Source organism: Heterodontus francisci, chromosome 37 (genome assembly GCF_036365525.1).
Source record: "Heterodontus francisci isolate sHetFra1 chromosome 37, sHetFra1.hap1, whole genome shotgun sequence".
NCBI lineage: Eukaryota > Metazoa > Chordata > Chondrichthyes > Heterodontiformes > Heterodontidae > Heterodontus > Heterodontus francisci.
The window spans coordinates 13,270,413-13,291,196 of NC_090407.1; positions in this window are offsets into that span (position 1 = coordinate 13,270,413).

Here is a 20,784-nt window from a genome sequence, read left to right on the forward strand (position 1 = left end):
AAGAGCTAAAGAAGATGAATTGTTAAAGAATGATGTTCCAAGAGTCTTCCAAAGATGTATCTATAGTACTCCTCAAAAATGTGTCAGTACAGATGTGGCACAAAGGAAGGAAGGAAGGGGGGGAGGGAGGGCGGGAAGCAAGGAAGGAAGGAAGGATTTTCAGTTTTTATAACTTTCACGAGTTCTGCTGCCCGTATCCTAATTTGCACCATGCCTCATTCACCCAACATCCCGTGTTCATTGACTTCTGGTCCAGCAATGCCTCTATTTTATAATTTGTATCTTGTTTTCAAATCCCTGTATGGATTATATCTCTGTAACCTCTATCAGCCCTACAACCCTCCAAGATCACGGCACTCCTCCAATTCTGGCTTCTTGCACATCCCAATTTTAATCCGTGCACCATTGGCAGATGTGACGTCAGCTGCCTAGGCCCTAAGCCCTGAAATTCACTCCACAAACCTCGCTGCCTCTCGCTCCTCCTTTAAGATGCTCTTTGAAGCCTACCTCTGTCATCTGTCCTCTATTCTAATATTTCCTTATGTGGCTCAGTGTCAAATTTTGTTTGCTAACACATCTGTGAAGCACCTTGGAACATTTTAACTACATTAAAAAATGCTATATACATTTAAATTCTTATTATAATGTAGGGAAATGCGGCAGCAAACCTGCACGTAGCAATGTCCCACAAGCAGTAATTGAATAAATAACAAGATGACCTGTTTTTGACAGTGTTGGTTGAGTGATAAATATTGGCCAGGACACCAGGCAAACTCCTCTGATTCAAAAATTTATCTCCAAGCATACTGTCCTCAGATGTATTTATAGGGACCACTGTACATGGATATATTTAGAGATATCCTCCGAAGATCAAACAATGTATAAATGGGGATATCTATGGGAACACCATGACCAGATAAGCACATGAGAGCAAAGGAATAGATGGCTCTATTCATGAGGTTAGATGAAGAGAGGTGAGAAGAGGTTCATGTGGAACAGTAGAACTGGCATGGACTTTGTTGGCCCGAATGGCCTGTTTCTGTGCTGTAAATACTTTGTAATATTTTGTAGTTCTTCCAGTAGTGGCTTTTAAGGAAATAATTTCTGTGTCCAAGGATGTGCGTTTGAAAAAAAAAGTTGCCAAAAAGTGCTGTTTGGACTGCTTCCTTTAATAAAAATAATCTTATAACTACAATCTGTCACTATGTTCCCTGCCAGCTATTATCTAATAACAATCCTGGGGCCAATATGACATTTATTTTTCAGGGATGTTTCCAAATGGTAACAATTTTTGTAAACTTACTTTGGTTTCCTCAACACTGCGACTGACACCAAATAAACACATGGTATTATGTCTTCAAAGTCAAAATATCTGGTTGGGTTCTTCAAGTGGAAACAAAAAAAATATTACAACTTTGTTTGACAGTTCGTTGAAATTGGGATTGTGTATTTGAAAAATAAAAAATGTGATTACAACCTGCAAATGCCTGGGGATGCACCTTATGTACAAATCCAGCAGCACAAAGGACCTGATTTGGAACACATGCAGACAAAACCTTTATTTCTAGCGTTTAATTATCTCTGACCCTCTCAAGTTCCCTCAGTCACTCAAACTTTTATTACATGCTTCATCATGTGACAAGTTACCAGACAGAACTGAGTCAAGCTTTCTTTTCACATCACCTGCATCCCGCACCCCCCCCCCCCCCCCCCCCGCCCAAATTTCTCCCTTCCTCCACTGAAGGTGTTAACCCTTGTATGTTCAGACTACAATTTTTCAAACATCCTTTGATATGTGAGTTATGCCAGCAGGCTAGAGGGCTTCCAATGTCAGACCTGTTCAAGATAGAAATGTAAACCAAGTAACTATAGACCAGTGAACCTAAACGCGTGGATTAATTGACAACAGCCAGCATAGATTTATGACTAACAAATCATGCCTAATAAATTTTATGGAGTTTTTTGATGAAATACTGGAGTGAATTATTAAAAAATGCAGTGGATGTTGTGTATATGGATTTCAAAAGGTCTTTCGTAAGATGCCTAATAGAAGGCTTGTTAATAAAACAAAGGCCTATAGTATTAAGGGAGTCAACATGGATAATTAGTTGGAAAAGGGACAGAAAACAGAGTTAATGGCTGTTTTTGGGCTGGAGGGACGTAAACAATGGTGACTCCTTGGGCTCAACATTAAACAAATGCTCCTTTCTGTTTCTCTACTTTTAATGTTTCACCATTTAGTGTGCATTCGTCCCATTATTGCTCTGAAAATGCTACACAAATGACTTGACAATGTTTGCTGCTTCTGACACAGCTATCCTATATTTACAAAATTTCCACTCTTAAAAAAACTTCAGTTCCTCGTCTGTGTTGAGTTAGCTTACTGCAGCTAGGACAGAAGTACACCACAATGAGTCTTAAAATTACGGTCACCAGTGTAGTCAGTTGGAAGAACTATGAAAATTAGTTTCTAGTTGTGTCATGCAGACCCCCACCTGCCAAGAATGAGGCATATTAATTTTGTCATATGAACATTGATTTTAAACTGTTGCTGGAGTGAGGAAACGACTTGTTAAACAGATCAGCCATGGCTGGAAAAAAACATTTACATACTACAGACAGTGCTTGTGGAGACAAAAGACCATTCCCCGACACATTCAACCCACAATGGACTTTGATCGCCAGACACTGAAGGTGAGGAAGCTCACATTCCAGGATGACTGCTAAGATGGACGAATCCACAAACAGACATGGTCATACCAGCTAGTCACATGACTAACCTGCTGGGCAACCTGAGTTTTTTGAATTGTACAAACAGCTTGAGAGCGAGAAACTGTTTGCTCTTGGACTGAGAAAACCTCTCCTGTCTGCTCCAATCTCTTTCTCACGGAACTCCAAATCCACAGAGGACGTGAACCTCAAGAGAGAAAAGGCTCCTACATCGAACAAGGTTTAAGAAGAATACCGGGCCCCAATGAAAAGCAAGATCTACCTACAATCAAGGACTCTACAGCAAGCTCTAAGAACAGTAACCAAAGCTATCTTCAGATATTGCCTCAAACTTTTCCACTTTATTTCTTCTGCTTTTTTCTGGCTCTAACTGCATGTGTGTATCGCGTATGCATGCTAGAGTGGGTGCGTTGCATAACCGTAGGCATTAACCAAATTAGAGTTTAAGTTTAATAAAGTTCAACATTTCTTCTTTAAACCTAAGAAAACCTGTTTGGTTGGTTTCTGTGCCTTATAATTGGAAGGCCATGAACAAGGATTCACCAAGGGGGAACTAAAAACACTGTGTTTAAAATTAAACCCTGTTGCGGTAAGACCAGGTGAAGGCTGAGAGGGAGCCCCTAGACCCCTTTCTCACCTGGTCGTAACAACTGTTTTTTGGTGAGGGGTGTCCGCGTAGCAACATAAAAGGCCAAAGGAAAATGTAGAGCACCATAAATTATGGCATAAGTCACTTTCTCCAAAATTTCTTCTTTCCTTAGCTCTGTTCAAAGGTTCCTACATTATGGTTGCAGCTTTACAATGAAGCAAGATCCCAGGAAAATCTGTGTTATAATCATTAGGTAAATATTAAGAATCAACAAGCATTAAGCCCAGAATCTCATGGAATGGTGGACTCACAACAGCTGCTTTGAATTAGAGTTGGATTTATAGCTTTATTGATTAGAAGTTGGCAAATGTAACATCAAGAAAGGAGGGAGAGGAAAAACAGGGAACTACAGGCCAGATAGCCTGACGTCAGTTGTCGGGAAAATGCTGGAATCTATTATTAAGGAAGTCTTAATAATGCACTTAGAAAATCATAACATGATCAGACAATGTCAACCTGGTTTTATGAAAGGGAAACGGTGTTTGACAAGTTTATTAGAGGATGTAACTCAGGGTTGTCCAACACACAGCCTGTGGGCCAGAGTCTGGCCACCAAAGTTTTCGATCTGGCCAACGACTGAAAACTGTACTCAGCTGTTCCTCCTCCTTGCTGCGCAGTTTTTACCCTCAGCCATTTGATTTCAGCTGCAGGGATGTGAAATTTCTTCCGGGCCGCCAAAGATTTCTAATACTATCAGCCACTTCTACTGTTTTTAGTGAATGAGCGCCTGCTGGGAAATGTAGTCTCTGGTCCCTATGGACAGAACTGTAATCCGGGACGACAGAGAGCACTGCGTGCCTGCGTGGCGATTGGCTGTGGCCTAGCAGCGCAACCTCAGAAGTTAATGAATGGAGCGGGTCAATGGAGATAGTAGTTATGGTCAGCCTGAAGAACCAACAGCATTTTGATTAAAGTGAAGGTGAGCCCGAGGCTTGCAGCCTAGGCCCGGCGGTGGGTGGGTTGGTGGGGGGGGGGGGGGTTGCGGGTGGAGGGGAGAAGACAGAGACAGAGACACACAGAGGGGGAGAGAGACAGACACAGAGAAGGGGAGTGTAAGACAGACACAGAGAGAGGAGACGGGCAAGAGGGGAGAGAGACAGACACAGAGAGGGGAGACAGACAGACACAGAGAGGGGAGAGAGATAGACAGAGCGAGACACACACACTCACATACACACAGATGGGGGAGAGTGAGAGAGACAGAGAGGGGGAAGAGCGAGAGAGAGATACACACACAGAGGGGGAGAGCGAGAGAGAGACACAGACAGAAGGGAAGAGAGATACAGACACAGAGGGGGAGAGAGAGACAGACAGAGAGGGGGCAGAGACAGATGCAGAGGGGGAAAGAGAGACAGACAGAGAGGGGGAAGATAGAGCAATCACGATCACTCCTGACAGATGGCCATCTAACTGGAATACTCTGCATCACAACATCAAGTGTGCATTGTCTATTTGTGCAAACAAAAACAATGCCAAGTATCTCACTAAATCAGTGTTCAGCATAGTAAATTAATAAATTAGTCCTCTCATTTAAAACTTGTTCACAAAAATGCACATTTTTTGTTGTTTTGTTTAATATTAAGGTAAATTTCTAATGCGTTTATCCTTCCGAAATTTGCTCACTGGCCCCCTATGTAGGACAAATTTGTAATGTGGCCCCTCAAGTGAAAAGGTTGGACACCCCTCATGTAACTAGTAGGGTAGATAAAGGGAAACCAGTAGATGTAGTTATGACCTCAGTGAGACTGTTAACATTAAAAATACGGGATATGAACTCCCAGACCAACTGAAAGAATTACACATCAAGATTGCATGTTTTAAGACTTTTATTATAACTAAAAGAAAGCCCCAGTAATTAAACAGTACTTGTAAGTAGCTGATACCCCAAATTACAAAGAAAGCTATTTTCTTCACTGATTAAAATACTTGAAAACCTCACACGACACGTACACATTACACAGTCCCCTTCAATGGTGTAATCCTTGCCGTTAAAAGTCCCAAACTCCTCCCAGTTGCAATAGGCTGGACCTCCCAGACCTTTTCAAAAATCTATATCCTCTTCGCTCATTCCTCTGAGCACTTCTGACCTGTACGTCCGTGAATAAAGCAATTCTTGGTGATCCTGCAAGCTGTCTACTTCTCCGCAAGCTTCAACTTTCAAACCAGGTTCAAGTCTTGGCAGCCTTTTGCTGTACCAGGATTCCAAGTGTAATGAAGAGCTGCCACCATGTAATGAATTCTTTTTATGTTGTTTGATGCAACATAAATGAGATGCGTGGAGTCCAGTTGGTGAAGATCTCAAACAAGTTTATTAATAGCTATCATATACAATACAGAGCCTAATATTTACAGGACCTGCCTCCAGGTGTTACAGTAACGGAGTAAATCTGGCTCTGAGTCACATGACTGCGTCCTGGTACTTAGCTTATTAGCATACTAAGATCTTAAAGGGATATCACTCTTAAAGGCAATCATACAACAACCCCCTTCTTTCCAAAGCCAAATCTTGTATGCGAACAGTAAAAACACATAGCATTAGATAATATCTAAGTTATTTACACATGGATAGAGATTGTGAAATTTACAGATGCAGAGGCTTAAGAGTCCAGATATTGTCTTGGTGGTATGACAACTCTTGCTCGGGGAATTTGCGTCTCATCTGTTGCAGGTTTTTCTGAAGTTTTCCCTCTCTGCATTCAGTTTCTGTTGCTCTGCCTTCAGCTTGCTCACATACTTTGTTGCTTTTCTCAAAATCACCACTTTTGAGGCCTTGTCATTCCAGCACCTTATCTCGAAGAGCCAACAGACAATGCTTCAACTCATTCTTCCTCTTCAGAACATTGCGCGTCCTTTGACTCTCCTCATCCTCCGCGTCTGAAGGTCTTGGGCTCAAGGTCAAGGATTTGTTGGGGGAAGAGTATGTGGTCTTATGGAGATGCCTGTCCATTCTGGCTCGTTGTGGTGCTGACAGTTCTTGAGTGAACAGAAATGAAGGTGCGGCATAGTTGTGCTGCTGCTGGGTTTCCAGACTGCACCGTTTGATGCTGGCCAGAGTCTGCAAGCGGGTTCTGGTCCTAGGAGATTTCCCCTTGGCAATCCCCTTGTGAATAGTTATGATATTGATGACCTTACACGCTGACATGGAACACAAAAGTCCGAGGGTATCAAGCCTGTGTCCTCAGTACCTTGCTCTATGGCAGTGAGGCCTGGAGAACGTATGTCAGCTAAGAGCGACGTCTCAATTCATTCCATCTTCGCTGCCTCCAGAGAATACTTGGCATCAGGTGGCAGGACCGTATCTCCAACACAGAAGTCCAACACAAAGGGCGGCACAGTGGCACAGTGGTTAGCACCGCAGCCTCACAGCTCCAGCGACCCGGGTTCAATTCTGGGTGCTGCCTGTGTGGAGTTTGCAAGTTCTCCCTGTGTCTGCGTGGGTTTTCTCCGGGTGCTCCGGTTTCCTCCCACAAGCCAAAAGACTTGCAGGTTGGTAGGTAAATTGGCCATTATAAATTGCCCCTAGTATAGGTAGGTGGTAGGGAAATATAGGGACAGGTGGGGATGTGGTAGGGATATGGAATTAGTGTAGGATTAGTATAAATGGGTGGTTGATGGTCGGCACAGACTCAGTGGGCCGAAGGGCCTGTTTCAGTGCTGTATCTCTAAACTAAACTAAACTAAAAGTCCTCGAGGCAGCCAACATCCCCAGCTTATACATACTACTGAGTCAGCGGCGCTTGAGATGGCTTGGCCATGTGAGCCGCATGGAAGATGGCAGGATCCCCAAAGACACATTGTACAGCGAGCTCGTCACTGGTATCAGACCCACCGGCCGTCCATGTCTCCGCTTTAAAGATGTCTGCAAACGCGACATGAAGTCCTATGACATTGATCACAAGTCGTAGGAGTCAGTTGCCAGCGTTCGCCAGAGCTGGCGGGCAGCCATAAAGGCGGGGCTAAAGTGTGGCGAGTCAAAGAGACTTAGCAGTTGGCAGGAAAATAGACAGAAGCGCAAGGGGCGAGCCAACTGTGTAACAGCCCCGACAAACAAATTTTTCTGCAGCACCTGTGGAAGAGTCTGTCACTCTGGAATTGGCCTTTATAGCCACTCCAGGCACTGCTGCACACACCACTGACCACCTCCAGGCGCTTCCCAATTGTCTCTCGAGATAAGGAGGCCAAAGAAGACACGCTGGTAGTCCTGCCACTGCTGGTCCGCTCATGTCTACTAGGTAGAACGTTTGTGGTTTCCATGCCGACTTGCTATAGCTGCATTGCACTGTTAGTGTGCCACTGCAAGGGACTGGTGACCCGTTGTATGCGGATAACGTGGCAGTTGTTGGTTGTGTCATTGATTTCCAACAACTCCGGTACATATCCTTCAGGATCCGGACTGGTAGGATATTTGCACTAGCGCCAGTGTCAGTCTTGACCCTGAGTGTGTGCTTGCCAGCTTTCTTTGGGCACATGAAGTTAGTAGCGGCAAAACCTTCCAGTTGTTTGAATTCATCAACATGATGTGTCAGGTTCACAATGTGAAATGCCTGTTTGTCTTCTCGCTGAGAATTACTTCTCTCTGGGTCTTGTCTCAGGTCTGTTTCGCTGTGGACTTCATGTATCAGCTTGTGTTTACACAGGTCTCTGGTGATTTCTTGCAGCTGTTGCCCTGTCTTCTGTTTGCTTGTGTCTTCCTGTGACTTCTAGCTGCATCTTCGGAGCCAGATTTCTTGCATCGGTGGGCCCAGTGTCCTTTTACACTGCATGTCTTGCACAGGTGTTGAAATGCAGGACAACTTCACCGTGAGTAGGACCAAACACACTTACCACATAGTTTGCTTGCTCTATTTGACCTGGTTATTGTGCCGATACTGTTGGCTGCGCCTCGTGCTTGCAGGTGCTGATGTCCAGCTACAATGGCTTCATATTTCCTGCCATCTTCCAGCAGCGCATCAATGCTGTGACCTTTCTTTCCCCGCACCCCCCCCCACCTCCACCAAGAGGTCTTTCTGAAGTGCTTTGATGGGTGTTGATACAATCACCAGCTCCATTATTCGGTCCGAAATCTCAGTTTCTGAGAAGTCGCGTTCGCTGCCCTTACTATGGCGTATACTGATGGTCTGGTCTATTGCTTCCTGTGGCTGTGACTTTAGGACATCAATTTCATGCGGTGAATTCGAAACTTCACTCTCAATCGGAGCTGATTTTCTCGCAATTTCCATATTTTTGCGGGATCTTTCAGTTCCTCTTCAGATAGTCCAGAGGTGTTGATTTTGTATAATCCCTCATTTCCAATTGCTATTAGTATTTTTACAGCCTGTTTTTATTGTTCTACAATTATTTGGTCTGTAAAGTATAACTGCATTTTTTGAACAGTTGGAACTTGGATAGGATATCCAAGGGCTTCCAGTTCATGCTGGGAAATTTGGTGTCCATTGTCCTGCTGCTCGTTTGCTTTAAAACTTGCTTTGCGACTTGTTCTATGACTCTGTACTGCTTTCCCTTTAAAAAAAACTCTTGGCTGGTTTGATTGATAGGAGCAGGTGTTTAGCAGTGCGTGTCTGTTTATCTAGCTTCCAGCATTCTAGTCTGTCTGTTTACACAGTTGTGCAATAGACATTTCAAGTGCTTTTTCTCTCTGCTAGAGTTTGTTTATACAGCCGTTCAATAGGCAATTCTTCATGCTCGAGGGGTTTTATGTTTTTTAAGCTTTAGCTGTGAGCTGCGTGAATGGAGAATTCCCGTGCTTTTTGCTCTCAGGCACCTCCTGTAATGGTGCCAACTTCGATCAGCCTGGGAGGGGAGCCTTTGAAAACCATCGATCAGCCTGCGATAGGGATTGGGTTTTCTCGTTTTTTACTGAGCCTTTGAAAAAAAATCAACTTTGCGAGCACCTCAAAGCTTTTTTTCCAATGGGATTCCTGGACTGCCGGGACAATGACTCACCCATCCCAGTGATTGATTTGCAGCCTGTCATTCAGCGCTCTGTCTTCTACAGCCTGAGGTAAGTGTTTTCTTCTTTCCCCTTTTTGGACCAGTATTTTATTTAAACTTTCTCTCTTTTAGCTGTAGGAAGGTAGTTTTGAAAACTGTTTTCCCTGTGGTCTTCAATCTTGGATTCTGTCTTCTCACCACAGCTGCTGCTATATAATGAGGAGCTGCTGCCATGTAATGAATTATTTTTTATGTTGTCTGATGCAACATAAATGAGACGCGTGGAGTCTACTTGGTTGAAGATCTCAAACAAGTTTATTAACAGCTACATATCATATACAGAACAGAGCTAACTATTTACAGGACCTGCCTCTAGGTGTTACAGCTGCAGAGTGACTCTGGTTCTGAGTCATATGACTGCGTCCTGGTACTTAGCTCATTAGCATACTAAGATCTTAAAGGGTCATCACTCTTAAAGGTAATCATACAACACGGAGAGCAGTGTTCCCTCTTTCTCTCTCTCTCGGCTGCCGCCACTGGTTGTCTTCCTCATAGCCTGCTGTGAGGCTGCAACTGCTGGGTTTCCTTAGAATAGAATTATAGAAAGTTTGTGGCACAGAAAGAGGCTGCTTGGCCCATCGTGTGTACCCCAGCTGAAAAACGAACCACCGAATCTAATCCCACCTTCCAGCATTTGGTCCGTAGCCCTGCAGGTTACGGCACCTGAAGTGCATATCCTGACAACCTTTAAATGAGTTGAGGGTTTCTGCCTCTATTACCCTTTCAGGCAGTGAGTACTAGACCCTCACCACCCTCTGGGTGAAAAGATTTTTCCTCATCGCCCCTCTAATCTTTCTACCAATCACTTTAAATCTATGACCCCTAGTCACTGACCTCTCTGCTAAGATAAACAGGCCCTTCACGTGGAGTGCTGCAAGGATCAGTGTTGGGGCCACCATATTGACAATCTATATTAATGACTGAAAAGAAGAGACTGAGAGTAATGTATCTAAGTTTGCTGACAATACAAAGCTAGGTATGAATGTATGCAGTGAGGAGACACAAGAGGCTGCAAAGAAATATAGGCCAGTTTAAGTGAGTGGGCAATAAGGTGTCAGATGGAGTATATAGTGGGAAAGTGTGGGGTTATTCATTTTGGTAGTAAGAACAGAAAAGCAGAATTTTTTTTTTTAAAGGCATGAAACTTGTAAATGTTGATGTTCAGGGGGACTTGGGTGTACTCATACAAGGAACACAGAAAGTTAGCATGCAGGTACAGAAAGCAATTAGGAAGGCAAATGGCAGGTTGGTCTTTATTGCAAAGGGATTGGAGTACAAGAATAAGTAAGACTTACTACCATTGTACAGGGCTTTGGTGAGACCACACCTGGAGTACTGTGCACAGTTCTGGTCTCTATTTCTAAGAAAGGATATATCTGCCTTGGAGGCAGTAGAGTGAAGGTTCACTCAATTGGTACCTGGGATGAGAGGGTTGTCCTATGATGAGAGGCTGAGTAAATTGGGCCTATATTCTCTGGAGTTTAAAAGAATGACAGGGTAGACACTGAGGTTGTTTCCCCTGGCTAGGGAATCTAGAACACGGAGGCACAGTCTCAGGATAAGGGGCTGATCATTTAGGACTGGGATGAGGAGGAATTTCTTCATTCAAAGTGTTGTGAATCTTTGGAATTCTCTATCCCAGAGGGTGTGAATGCTCCTTCATTGAATATATTTAAGGCTGAGACAGACAGACTTTTGATCACTCAGGGAATCAAAGGATATATGGAGCAGGCAGGAAAATAGAGTTGAGGTAGAAGATCAGCCATGAGCAAGCTCGAGGGGACATATGGTCTACTCCTGCTCCTAGTTCTTATGTTCTTATGAATTAATCCTAAATCCACATAGATTCCATTTCTGCCAAACGTCCTGCCCTCTTAATCATAGTTTTGCTGCCGTCTCATGACCATTTTAGCATGCTTAAGAAAAAATTCTCAGCAAGCAACCCACAGATAACCTACAGCCTACTTTCACTGGCCTCAATCCCCCCATTTCACTTCCAATCCTTCTCTTTAATGAAGTTGCTAGAACTATGGCTTCAAATTTATCCAGCTTTGGTTTAAGAGCTGCATGAACTATCTTAGATTGCATAATTATAATAAAGATACTGTTACACACTTCTGAAATTACTTCAATTATGCCCTTGCCCAATGACTCCTTATTGCATGAATTGGCATAACTCTCCTATGGCAGGTTTAGAGTCATATTCATAGTCATAGAGTTATAGAGCACAGAAACAGGCCCTTCGGCCCATCGTGTCCGTGCCTGCCATAAAGCACCTATCTATTCTAATCCCATTTTCCAGCACTTGGCTCGTAGCCTTGCATGCTATGGCATTTCAAGTGCTCATCTAGATACTTCTTAAATGTTGTGAGGGTCCCTGCCTCTACCACCCCTTCAGGCAGTGTGTTCCAGATTCCAACCACCCTCTGGGTGAAAATATTTTTCCTCAAATCCCCTCTAAACCTCCTGCCCCTTACCTTAAACCTATGCCTCCTGGTTATTGACTCCTCTGCTAAGGGAAAAAGTTTCCTCCTATCTACCCTATCTATGCCCCTCACAATTTTGTATACCTCAATCAGGTCTCCCCTCAGCCTTCTCTGCTCTAAGAAAAACAACCCTAGCCAATCCAGTCTCTCTGAAAGGCTCCAGCCCAGGCAACATCCTGGTGAATCTCATCTGCACCCTCTCCAGTGCAATCACATCCTTCCTATAGTGTGGCAACCAGAACTGTGCACAGTACTCCAGCTGTGGCCTAACTAGTGTTTTATACAGTTCCATCATAACCTCCCTGCTCCTATATTCTATGCCTCAACTCATAAAGGCAAGTATCCTATATGCCTTCCTAACCACCCTGTCTACCTGTGCTGCTGTCTTCAGTGATCTATGGACAAGTACACCAAGGTCCCTCTGACCCTCTGTACTCCCTAGGGTCCGACCATCCAATGTATATTCCCTTGCCTTGTTAGTCCTCCCAAAATGCATCACTTCACACTTCTCAGGATTAAATTTCATTTGCCACTGCTCCACCTGTCTTACCAGCCCATCTATATTGTCAAGTAATCTAAGGCTTTCCTCCTCACTAGTCACAACACCACCAATTTCCATGTCATCTGCGAACTTATTGATCATACCTCCTTTATTCACATCTAAATCATTAATGTACACTACAAACAGCAAGGGTCCCAGCACTGATCCCTGTGGTATACCACTGGTCACAGGCTTCCAATGACAAAAACAACCCTCGACCATCACCCTCTGCCTCCTGCCACTAAGCCAATTTTGGATCCAATTTGCCAAATTGCACTGGATCCCATGGGCTCTTACCTCTTAACCAATCTCCCATGCAGGACCTTATCAAAAGCCTGACTGAAGTCCATGTAGAGGACATCAACTGTTTTACCCTCATCTACACATCTAGTCACCTTCTCGAAAAATTCGATCAAGTTTGTTAGACATGATCTCCCCCTGACAAAGCCATGCTGACTATCCTTGATTAATCCCTGCCTCTCCAAGTGGAGATTAATCCTGTCCCTCAGAATTTTTTCCAGTAGTTTCCCTACCACTGACTTTAGACTCACCAGCCTGTAATTACCTGGTTTATCCCTGCTACCCTTCTTGAATAATGGTATCACATTCACTGTCCTTCAGTCCTCTGGCACCTCTCCTGTGGCCAGAGAGGATTTGAAAATTTGTGTCAGAGCCCCTGCTATCTCCTCCCTTGCCTCACATAATAGCCTGGGATACATCTCATCTGGGCCTGGGGATTTATCCACTTTTAAGCCCACCAAAACAGTGAATACCTCCTTCCTTTCAATGCTAATTTGTTCATAAAGCATTAACTGTTCTTCAAAATCATCCTCTGCATTCGTATAGGGGTGACATTTGTGAGTATTTTCATATTGTGTTAACTTTGAATTGACACAATTGTTGCGTGTGCCATAACTGTCATACAGTTTGAAAATTTTCCTTGCTTTAGGTCTCTGCAATTGTGAAATAATTTAATTAGACACAATTGGTGAAATTTTAACTCAGTCAACCATCCCACTAGTTCCAAAATTTACACATTTGAAAAATAACCATGGCATTTCAAGGCTCAGAAATAACTTCTCAACACAAACACTTGGAAAATTATCCCTCCCACCTGCACAGTTGGGATACAGCATTTCAATGCATGCTGTAAAACATTTTCTCATTGCCCATTAGTGAATTACTTACACAATTATACCTTTGTAAATTAATCTCATGACTACATACTTGATGATCGACTACTTAATTATATTATTATAAAATATTCAGTTAGTTACACACTTAAGATGTAGCAAGCCATTCCACGCTTGTAAAATATCCATTTGTGAAATTATCACCTCAACTACACACTTGTAAAACACCTGCTTGCACACTTTTGAAATAATTCAGTTCATGCACATTTGTGTCACAATTATTTTATTGTGCTTCTGTGATCGGTCTTCCTTACTGGGCATTTGTGAAATTACCTTTTTTGCACAGTTGTGCAATAATGGCTTGACAACACGAGAGCAGATGATGAGAATAGTCAGATAAGCCATCTGTGCTTTCTCAAACCTTTGAGTTCATTATTGCAATACAACTTCTCAGTCTAACAAATTGTTTCTCGCAGCAGGCAGCTCGCTCTCTTTTTTACAGCTGGTTTCCATTTCCAAACACTTTGTTGGGACTTTTGTATTGTATCCTAATACATGCAGAAGAAAAATAATTCTCTTGATCAGGAAGTTGCATGTTGGGGTGGTGAGGAGTCTGTCTTTATTAAGGTTTAAGCTAGACTGCAAAATGTTGGCACAGCCACAAGGAAATCCCACAACCACAAAAACGTGTTCCCTTTGAAGCTGTGATGAAATGCAAAAGTTGCTGTTTAGCCAGATTGAAGGGTAAAATAAATTACGCTGTCACACCGCACGCTACACAGATGTAGAGTATAAAGCTCCCCTCGTGAATGACAAAACACATTCCCTTGTGGATACAAGCAAACAAGAGCACTATAATTCAAAGATAATAAACATTTCGAAACACTTATGGGAGGTATTGGTGATAACATTTCATTCCCACCCCCAATCTGAGCTTTATAAGAGAAATTAATACCAACCTGTTCTTCCACACTAATAGATATCATTTGTTGGTCAAACAAATATGTTTCTAGGCAACTAGACTAATAGAGGGGATTAAGGATCTGAGCTGCAAGGCGAGACTATGGAAATTGGCGTTGTTTACGATGGGTGAAAGAGGCTCAGGGGAGATCTTCAAGTTGTTGTCTCGCCTCTGCCCCCAACCGCACTTCTTCCCGTGCATGCCCGGCGACCGTTCCCGCTCCCGCTGGTCCTCCAATCACAGATTTGCTTTTTTCCCGCTCTCTCCGGCCGCTCGTGCTTTTGCCGTTGGCTTTGAGTGCCGAGCACCTGACGCCCGCTCGTGCTCCCTGATCCTCCAATCACAGCTTCACTTTTTTCCCGCTCTCTCTAGCCGCTTGTGCTTTTTTTGTTGGGTTTGTGTGCTCAGCTTGTGCCCTTTCTTTATCTACCTTCACATATTCCGCTGCTCTGTAGTTGAACCCCGTTTTAAAGGAGATATATCTGTTAATTAAAGGTGGAGCAGGCAAATGGAAAAGCGGACGGGGAGACGCCCGGCTTTGCCTCGGCAATAAAAGGAGCAAAACACGAAGGCTGAGAAAACAGCTGAGAAAAAGATCGAAAGCTGGTTGAATGAAGCAAACTGAATGAGGAAGTGGTGGTAACGAGCTTCCTCTCCGAGACTAAATGCAGGGATTACTTACATATAAAGTGGAAATAAAGAGTCAGGCTGGGAAATGGTCATGGCGGCGAAACTGCCTCCAGTGAAGGTGAAAAATGGATATTGGGTGAAGATATCACGGTGGAATTTGATGGTAACCAGTCGGCTTGGTTGTCCATAATTATCAGAAGTCCTTTCAGGCAGGCTAATGATTGGGTATAACCACCGGAACACCTGGACCTGCCTGGTCTTGTGCTAAAATCCCAAAGTTTAATGCCCCTGCAGTCTTTTTCTTCGGCGAGAAGTGTAGAGATGGGGAGTAACGGAAGAAACTGGGCATCGGCCAGAAAGGCGATTCTTTGAATGAACGATTCTTCAAGCTGTTTTGTAACTGGTCTGCATGAGGTAAAAAGAAATTAAAATGAAATGTCTGGTGACGCTGATGTCGATATTGGTTTCTAATGCTAAATTGAGTATTAACACCTAACACTCTAACGTGAGCTTTTATCTCTTAATGCCCTAACCACTAGTTCTCGTGGTTAACTATCCCTAACCCCCTATATCCTCACTCTTAACACCCGAAACCCCAGTCCCTAACTACTAATACTTAAACTAACCAATAACTCTAATCCTAACCCCTAATGCTAACCTTAACCACTAACCCAATTCAAATTCGAAACACTAGCCCTAAATCATACCATTTCAATAGCACGATCCAGGCCTATGATATTGTGTCACCAAGCATTTTAGCAGGTTGCTCACGTTGTCAATAGTCTCTGCAAACGGAAAAATGGTTGTTGAAAGATCCCTGAAAAAAGCCTGAAGAAATATACTTTATTTGAACAGTGAAGGTTACAGAGTAAAGTTTAGAGGTTGCCTTGGGAAGGAATGGCTCCTTTTTTCCTCTCCATGCTGTTTTCTTCCCTAGATGATTCAAGGTGTGTGCTTGTGGTTTATAGCTATTAATCAGTAAGGCAGCCAGTTGTGGTTGTATGATAGATGAGGATTACAGGAAGTTGAACAAGACGTTCCTGACCAGAGTAGTAGATGCCCTTTTGATTAGGACTCAGCCTTTTCATGTTCAACAAATATTCCAGGGTTATATAATAGAAAAGATTAAAATTATGAAAGATGGGATGGACTAGATAATAGTCCATCTGGTGCTATTTCTGGTGCTTGAGGGGTTAAGTCAAGGAACCACAGGTACAAGATTAAATTTAAGAAAATTAGAACAGTGATCGAGATCATGCAACTTAATTACTGGAACAAAGGGGGGAAGAAAGCAATTTAGGCAAATACTAATTTGTAATATTGTCGATCTGTTTACTGTTAAATTCCAGAAGTTGTTTCCTTCATTATTGACTCTAGTAAGAACCCTCTCCACCTCCCTAACTCTTACACATGATTTGAATTCAAACTGTAATATTAGGATTTAATCAATGATGTCCTTCTGTCTGAAAAGCACAATTATGATGTCAATGACTTGAGAACAAACAAGGTACACTGGGTGGAAAAATGTTTGTTCAAAATTATATTCTCATTCTGATTGATACAGGATCCTTTCTGCACCATGTTTTAAAATATCTCTATATTGCATAATTTTCTCATCAAATTTTAGCCAGGCCAGGTGTGACAATTTTTAATTGATTTCTATTAACTGCCTTCTGCAAGGGATGCGTTTGTCTTTGTGTGTTTGGAGAGCGAGCGATAATATAAAATACTGTCTGTTGTTACAACCAGGTGAAAAAGGTGTCTAGGGGTCTTTTACTGTCTTCACCTAGTCTTATTGTAACAGGGTTTAATTTTAAACAGTGTTTTGAGCTCCCCCTTTGTGAATCCTTGTTCACAGCTTTCCAATTATAAGGCAAAGAAATGAGCACAGAAGAAAAGTGAAATTTATTAAACCTTAAACTTAAACTCTAATTTGGTTAATGTCTACGGATACACACTGCGCCCAAGCTAGCATGCACACACGATATGCACATGCAAATAGAGACTGAAAAGAGAAGAAAAATAAAATGGAGAGGTTTGAGGCAATCTTTGAAGAGGGTTTCTTGTTACTGTTTCTGTGTTTCCAGCTCGCCGTAGAGTCCTTGATTGTAGTCACTGACCCGAAACGTTAACTCTGCTTCTCTTTCCACAGATGCTGCCAGACCTGCTGAGTGATTCCAGTATTTCTTGTTTTTATTTCAGATTTCCAGCATCCGCAGTATTTTGCTTTTATTCTTCTTAAACCTTGTTCACTGTATGAGATTTTTCTCTCTTGGTGTTCATATGTCTTCGATGGTTTCCTAAGCTGGAGAGAGCTGTTCTCAGTCCAGGAGCTAACAGCCTTCTGATTTCAAATTCCCTGTTGGAAGCTGAAATTCAAAAAACTCCAACAGTCAGTCAGTCATGTGACCAAACTGGCCTCACCACATCTGTTTGTGTATTCGGCCATTAGTTAACCTGGAATGCTTCAACATCTAGTTCCTCCTCACCACTCCTCTGCTGCTGACCTCATGTGCCACCTCCTGCCATGCCCTCTTGGTGAGTCATATGGGTCTTCTATTGCTGCTGGCAGGGGACAGAATGTTCTTGCACGTACTTACCCCCTCCAGCAGGGCCTCTGACAAATCATCTGTAAAATGGGGGGCTGTTGTGGCACCGGGGCCCCCTCTGCTCGGGCGGTAATTCCATTTTCCAAGAAAATGACAGCCTCAGTAATGGCTGCCTACTGCACTTTAAAACGGGCCTGCTGCTGGCTTAGTCTGCCTCCTTCCCCCATCCGCCGCTGCTAATTGGGTGGCGAACGTGACTCTTGGTCAATTAAGTTATTTGCAAATAAAAATAAGTCCACATGTACGTTCCTGCATTGGTGTGGAGTCAGGAACTTGGAAGCCATCACAACGTCAACGTTCTGACCCGGGAATTGAAATTCCGCCCAGTGACCCTGAATTTCCTTGGAGAAAAATTCCCTTGTGGTGGGTGGGTGGGGGGAGTGCGGGCAGAGACTTCTCCCAATCAGCCACCATAAATTAGGAACGTCTTGGGGCGGCACAGTGGCGCAGTGGTTAGCACCGCAGCCTCACAACTCCAGGGACCCGAGTTCGATTCTGGGTACTGCCTGTGCGGAGTTTGCAAGTTCTCCCTGTGTCTGCGTGGGTTTTCGCCGGGTGCTCTGGTTTCCTCCCACATCCAAAGACTTGCAGGTGATAGGTAAATTGGCCGTTGTAAATTGCCCCTAGTGTAGGGAGGTGGTAGGGAATATGGGATTACTGTAGGGTTAGTATAAATGGGTGGTTGTTGGTCGACACAGACTCGGTGGGCCGAAGGACCTGTTTCAGTGCTGTACCTCTAAATAAATAAAAAAAATAAATGGCTCTGCATAAATAAGGGTTTCCTCCAGTCTTATGCTGAAGTTATGGCAGCCAATCAGGAGAAACGCAAGGAAATTTCTTTGTGGTAATATTTCACAAAAGGGGGTGTCATGACAGACATAAAATTGCAATAGGCGTTTCTCAAACTTGACATACATATTCTCCATATATTAAGGGCAGGGTCTATATATTTTCCATTCAGTTGGATGATGGAGTTATTTTATATTGATCTTTAGTTTGTTGAGAGAATTTGGGATTTCCTCATTAATATGTATTGTGAAGAGCTTAAAGAATGTGATAAGTAACTCTCGAATTCTGGAACACTTCATCACTTTCTTGTCAGTGGACTTCATTAGGCTGCATTTTACCAGCCCCTTAATTTCGGGGTTTGTGGCGGGGGCCCCGTAAAATACTTGTGGGAGAAGCCCACCACGATCTCCACTGAGAAGGCCATGCCGCATTTTGCCGGCGGCGGTGAGGTCTCGGTGTGGCCCCCCGTCCCCCTGCTCATTTGCCTACTCAAACATATTCAAAAAATTGTTAATGAACTTACCTGGACTGGACGGCTGTCCCACTCTAATATTGCGGCCAGAAGTCCCGCGTCTTCCGAACCCCATTTGGGGTTTCAAGATGAGACACTGGCGGCGAGGGGATAGGAGTGAAATTATCAGGGTGGGGGGGGAGCAGGATGAGCACTTTTTATTGGCTGTGGGGATGGTGGAAAGGGGTTGAAGGGGCAAATGTGACTAGGTTGGGGGGGAAAGTTCGGGTTGGGAATAAAATACATTTTCGACATATAGTCCAATTAACAAAAAACGGCGGTTGGGAAAGGGCCTCCAGCTTTTATTTTTTTAAGAAAATGATCAATAATATAACATTAAAAATTCAAATTTTTGCTAAGGGCTTGAAGCCCTTTAAAAATGGCATTGGCGCCCGTGCAGTGGCGCCGGATGCCTGCGCAGTGGCGCCAGAAGCCATTGCCGGGGATGGAGCGGCCACCCCCTCTGCGTCATCGGGATGTCTGCCCCCTCCATTTAAATGAGCCCCAGCGCAAAATATCGTGGGGACTCAGCTGCGGTGCATTTGCGCCTGAGGCTGACGACTTCAAAGCGTACCGCCACAATTTGCAGTGCATTAATAATATTAAGCCTTTTGTGTGTAAGACCAAAATAAAAGCAAAATACTGCGGATGCTGGAAATCTGAAATAAAAACAATAAACGCTGTAAATACTCAGCAGGTCTGGCAGCATCTGTTGAGAGAGAAGCAGAGTTAGCGTTTCAGGTCAGTGACCCTTCAGAACTGGCAGATATAAGAAATGTAAAAGATTTTAAGCAAGTAAAGCGGGGGTGGGGCAAGAGATAACAAAAGAGAAGGTATTGATAGGACAAGGTCACAGAATAGCTGACCAGAAGGTCATGGAGCAAAGGCAAACAATAAGTTAATGGTGTGCTGAAAGACAAAGCATTAGTACAGATAGGGTGTTAATGGACTGAAAACTGAACAGCCACAAGCACAAACATGAAAAACAACACAGTGGGTAGGCACAGTAGAAACAAACTGAACAAACTAAAATAAAACAAACACAAAAAAAAGAAAAAATAACTAAAATAAAAGTAAAATGAGGGGCCTGTCATGCTTTGAAATTATTGAACTCAATGTTCAGTCCGGCAGGCTGTAGCGTGCCTAAATGGTAAATGAGATGCTGTTCCTCGAGCTTGCGTTGATGTTCACTGGAACACTGCAGCAATCCCAGGACAGAGATGTGAGCATGAGAGCAACCGGAAGCTCGGGGTCTTGCTTTCGGACTGAGCGGAGGTGTTCCGCAAAGCGGTCACCCAGTCTGCGTTTGGTCTCCCCGATATAGCGGAGACCACATTGTGAGCAGGAAATACAGTATACTACATTGAAAGAAATACAGGTAAATCACTGCTTTACCTGAAAGGAGTGTTTGGGGCCTTGGATGGTGAGGAGAGAGGAGGTAAATGGGCAGGTATTACACCTCCTGCAATTGCAGAGGAAGGTGCCGTGGGACGGGGACGAGGTGGTGGGGGTAATGGAGGAGAGGACCAGGGTGTCGCGGAGGGAACGATCCCTTCTAAATGCTGACAGGGGAAGGGAGGGGAAGATGCGTTTGGTAGTGGCATCACGCTGGAGGTGGCAGAAATGGCGGAGGATGATCCTTTGGATATGGAGGCTGATGGGGTGGAAAGTGAGGACAAGGGGAACCTTGTCGCGGTTCTGGGAGGAAGGGGTGAGGGTAGAGGTGCGGGAAATGGGCTGGACACGGTTGAGGT